The 5579-nt window shown below is 43.0% G+C and overlaps 1 long non-coding RNA gene across 1 annotated transcript; it reads left to right on the top strand.

The window, feature by feature from the left end:
• Positions 1-1302: 1302 nt before the first annotated feature.
• LOC118938257 lies at positions 1303-3137 on the top strand. Its single transcript, XR_005035512.1, has 2 exons — positions 1303-1447; positions 2983-3137. It is a non-coding gene; the product is annotated as an uncharacterized LOC118938257 (long non-coding RNA).
• The last annotated feature ends 2442 nt before the right edge of the window (positions 3138-5579 follow it).

Here is a 5579-nt window from a genome sequence, read left to right as displayed (position 1 = left end):
TATCAATTCAGTGTATCTTCCACTATGTCAAAACAGTTTCACTTTTCAACCAACCCAGTGCATTTGTTGAAAATGAAAAGTTTTGAAAATCAACAATCCGTTAAAGGATTCAACAACTGTAAACTGAAACAAACAATTGGATCAAACAGATCAATCCCACTGGACATTAGGTTTCATTCAGACCCTGCAGGGCTTAGATTAAGCCAGGACTAGTTAAACTAGGACACTTAAGAAGCTTTCCTGAACGTGGCTTAGTTAGTCGGAGACTGGAGTCCTGGAGTCAGGTAAGTAAGCCTAAATGAGAACACCTGGGTTAAGCCTGATTAGGTTCAGTATGAACACCTGGGTTAATCCTGATTAGGTTCAGTAATCTTGAGACGAAACAAAAGCAGAGGAAAAAATAATTTGTTCAAAAAAACTTTAGTCTGTCTGAAAAAACGCTCCTAAACAAATGTTGTCAAAACCATCCAGTTATTGAAGGTAAAAACCACACTGCTGCTACTGAGCAGTAGAACAAGCAGGTTGGGCTGCAATTTGCTGTGAATTCAATGGAAATGTTACCACAAGAAGAGTACAACAACTTCAGGTGAGATATCTGCATTATTATCAGGATTGCAAGAGGAAACAACAACTTCAGGTGAGATATCTGCATTATTATCAGGATTACAAGAAGAAACAACAACTAGAGGTGAGATACCTGCATTATTATCAGGATTACAAGAAGAAACAACAACTAGAGGTGAGATACCTGCATTATTATCAGGATTACAAGAAGAAACAACAACTAGAGGTGAGATACCTGCATTATTATCAGGATTACAAGAAGAAACAACAACTAGAGGTGATATATTTAATTTATTATCAGGATTACAAGAAGAAACAACAACTAGAGGTGATATATTTAATTCATTTATTTTTTATTTCACCTTTATTTAACCAGGTTGGCAAGTTCTCATTTACAATTGCGACCTGGCCAAGATAAATCAAAGCAATTCGACACATACAACAAAGAGTTACACATGGAATAAAATATAATTAAATTATCTCTGCCTTTTTATAGACTCTGTGGAAAAACCTTAAACTGTCTCTAAAAAGAAAGAAAGCAGAGAGAGATTTACTACTGGTGGTGGACCACCAAAACAACACAACACTGATGAACTGAGTGGCTTCCTGTCTGGAATAAAAGAGCAGCAGCAACCTCTGGATGGTATACCGGATGATGACCAACCTCTGGATGGTATACCAGACGATGACCAACCTCTGGATGGTATACCTGACGATGACCAACCTCTGGATGGTATATACCAGACGATGACCAACCTCTGGATGGTATATACCAGACGATGACCAACCTCTGGATGGTATATACCAGACGATGACCAACCTCTGGATGGTATACCTGACGGTGACCATTTGGACAGATCAGATGAAGAACTGAGCACAAATGGTACATATACCAACTCACTGTGTACTGGCTCTTATAACCAAAGACAGTAAATTGGTTACTTCCTTTGGTAAATATATTCCTCTGTCTGTGTCAATCTTTATTCTTCTTCATTCTAAGAAGCATATGAGTTTATTTGTGCTTCTAACCGTGTTCTTTTTCCAGAGGAAAGGAATGCTATTATGGAGTAACTATTCCTAGACCATGTTACTATGTAGTAACTATTAGAAGACCATGTTACTATGTAGTAACTATTAGTAGACCATGTTACTATGTAGTAACTATTAGTAGACCATGTTACTATGTAGTAACTATTAGTAGACCATGTTACTATGTAGTAACTATTATTAGACCATGTTACTATGTAGTAACTATTAGTAGACCATGTTACAATGTAGTAACTATTAGTAGAACATGTTACTGTGTAGTAACTATTAGTAGAACATGTTACACTGTAGTAACTATTAGTAGACCATATTACTCCATAGTAACTATTAGTAGACCATGTTAATATGGAGTAACTATTAGTAGACCATGTTTCTCACCCTAATATCCACTGTCACCAAGTAGTTGTCCACTATGTTGTCCTCTCTGAAACTGAGACCAATGAAGAGTTGAGGGAAATCCTTCAATCCTGAGTTGCACCTTTCCAACGGGCAACAATGTTTGAGAACTCTCAATGAGGAGTGCATCCACCCTGAACATTGATGGAAAACCAGGTGTTATGGTTACGGTACTCCTCAGCATCAGGAGTTGATGGGAAACCAGTTGTTATGGTTACGGTACTCCTCAGCATTAGGAGTTGATGGACACTTGCTGGGAAAATGATATCCATCTAACCAGCCATCACTTCTGGGAACTGCCCATATTCAGAGAATTGCACTTTATAGTTGGCTTGACCAACAGCATCAGAAGACTTGATGTAAAGACTCCTCAGTTCACAAATGGCCCTGCAGACTTTGAACAATTAAACACACAAGTTTCTTCACTGGAACCATACAAATCACCAGTTTCACAATGAAAGATTCCAGATGCCTAAAACCTCAAAGTGATCAGAAGTTGGAGAGAATTGGGTGAAGGCCTTCCTCTTTGAGACAGAGAGGAAAGTCTAGGCTCAAGCAGAGATATTATCTCCAATTCATTTTCTTTGTACATAGGAAAAAGGTCTCAAAGTAATGTAATGGATGACTCCTATCCGCCAGTACTGGTCTGACCTCTGTAGTGCATGTTGGTCTTCATTTAAACATTCCAAATAGTCCAGGCTCCCTCACAAACAGCACGAAGCAGAAGTTAAACCCGCCTCTTTGAAAGATTCATTTAAGCTTCCATTTAGTCCTAAAGTAGCTCTAATCTGCCCTCTTGCAATCGGCTTTGTTTAGTCCAGAACAGGCAAAATCTACCACTATTTACAGAGAAGTCTGTGCAAGTCGCTTTGAGATAAGACAGCTCAAACAACCATTTTAGTCTGGGACTAAGATTAGCTGGGAAACCAGCCCTGAATGTTTTATATAATATGACTAAATGTTTTTGTGTTGCAGGGGCAGTCAAGAAATGGAACTGCAAGGCCACAGGACATGACATAAGAAGAGCTGTGGGAGACCACCTCAAGCCTCTGGTAGAGCCGGGGGTGGTGTTTACCACTCCATCACACCTTCAGCAGGCTGGAAAAGTGAGATTGATCCGTTTGATCCATTTTTAAAAAATGCAGTTCTCAGTAATTGAATCCTTTGACGTATTGTTGATTTCAACATTTTCCATCTTCAACAAATGCACTGAATGTATACTGTTTTTCATACTAAGATGGAGCAAGAGTCTGTTGATTGGTTCCATTTATTTTGCAATATGTCCAAACCAAGCTTTAATTAAACAGCACATTTCACAGAAAAAACAAACAAATAAAAACATACACAGCAAACAGAATAACAACTGAAAGACTAATGAACATTTCAAGGAAATGCCTGATTAACAAGAACTGGATGCTACAACCAAAAAAATATAAGCTTGTTTTACTACATTGTTTGTTGTTACATTTCCCAGCAAGAAAACCAGAAATGTCACTTAAATAGAAAAGGGAAATAACAAAGTCACTGACAACAAAAACTAAACAGGTGGGGTTTTAGGAGGGATTCTGAATGACACTATGGGGGTGTCCACTGAAAGTTGACTAGTAACAACAACTAATTCTGACCAAGAGGCAAACAAAAGAAAAATCCACACCAAAATTAAAGACAGGAAGCAAACCAAAAAGGTGGTTAAAATAATTTATTACAATCAATACCATTCATACTATTACAAAATCATAATTCTCATTCATTCTTAATTAATTCTATTTACAAAAACATCAAACAAAAACAAACCTCAGGGGAGCATCGTCCCTCCCAATACCTAACCCTTTCCCTATCTCCCCTTCCCTAATCTATCCCCTTACCAAACTCACTCTAACACTCCCAGCCCTAAACCCCCTTTCCACCTCTCCCGTGCCGCATGCTTCCCCCACTTCCTCTCCTCCCTCTTCATCTTCCCCCTCAAATCACCTTCCACCCTTCTCACTATCCCTTCCACCCCCCAATCTCTCCCTGTCTTGACTAAATTCTGCCTGGCTTCCCACAGTCCCTTTTTAAAGAGACTCATGAGAAGCCAGAGCAGAAACCTGTCCCTATCCGTTCCCTTTGCTCTCCCTACGCCTCTCTCTAGCCTAGCCCATGTCAAAACAAAATCACTCCTAACCACACCTAGCATTACCCGTGCCCTAGCCCAGACTAGTCCGGCAAAGGCACAGTCCCAGAAGGCATGGCGCACAGTCTCCTCCCTGCCACAAGAGGATCTTGGACAGGTGGGGGATTGCACCAAACTATACCGGTACAAGATGGCACGTACCGGCAAGCACTTATGGAGGCCCAACCAATTCAGGTCCTTGAGCCTATTGTCCAGGCCCCGCGCCTGCACTCCCTCCCAGACCACTGACGAGATGCCCGCTACAGGCGCAGGACTCCCTGCCTGCCTGACCTCCTCGTACAGGTGCCTGTGGTCTAAACCTACTCGGGCAACTTCAACCTCGGGGTGCGCATGCAGCCACTTGGCCGCATGGCCAAAATGCCACGGCAGCTGTTCCGCCCGAGGACCCGCGTTAGACCACACCATTACGCTTCTCGCCTTATACAAGAAGAACACCCGCAGGAGGTAACCGGACGGGTGTATAACCGGACGAGCAAGCTCCGTCAACAAGAAAGAAACAAAAAAGGCGTCCAGCTTGAGGGGGAAATGTGGTACCCCCCTACCTCCCTCCCCGATGGGACAGATCATGCGTGCCCTGGCGACCCACTCGCACCTGCCACTCCACATAAACTGAAACACAAGCCTCACTAGAGGCCTCCTCAGACAAGCCAGCAATGGGTAGATGTATGCCACGTACAAAAGAGAGGGCAACACATCCACCTTTAGGACCAGGACTTTGCCCATAAAAGACATACCTAGCCTTCCACATTGCTAGCTTCCTCTGTACCACTGCGATACGCATGTTCCAGTTTAGCGTCGCTGAGCCGGAGGTCTCAAAATGAACCCCGAGAATCCTCAGGGCCCCTTCACAGAGAGATAACCCCCCAGGCACATCCGTTCTACCGCGCCATCTTCCGAAAAACTTGACGGAAGACTTTGCATGGTTCAGAACTGCTCCCGACGCTCGGGTGAAATCCCCAAAGATGGCAAGGGACCTTGTCAGGCACGAGTCCTTGCACAACAGCAAGGAAGTGTCGTCGGCGTACTGCGTCATCTTAACACGCAGCCCACCGCTTCCAGGGATCAACAAGCCTTCCACCCCTGTGTCTGCCCTAATGGCAGCCCCCAGAGGCTCCATGTACAGAACGAAGAGGAGAGCCGAGAGTGGGCATCCCTACCTGACCCCAGACGAGAGGTCAAAAACGTCACCTAAGTGACTATTTACACTAACTCGACACCCCGCTCCGACATATAAAGTACGGATCCATCCTATAAACTTCTCCCCAAATCCTAATCTACCTAACACCCTGAATAGAAAATATCTATTCACGCGATCAAAAGCTTTCGCCTGATCTAGCGCTGCTACCATTAAAGGCAGCCCTCTATCTTCAACCCAAGCGATGGAATCCCTGATCAACTG

This window comes from Oncorhynchus mykiss, chromosome 13 (genome assembly GCF_013265735.2).
Source record: "Oncorhynchus mykiss isolate Arlee chromosome 13, USDA_OmykA_1.1, whole genome shotgun sequence".
Taxonomy (NCBI): domain Eukaryota; kingdom Metazoa; phylum Chordata; class Actinopteri; order Salmoniformes; family Salmonidae; genus Oncorhynchus; species Oncorhynchus mykiss.
The sequence above is the reverse complement of the archived record's forward strand: the minus strand, read 5'-3'. Positions and strand labels throughout refer to the sequence as shown.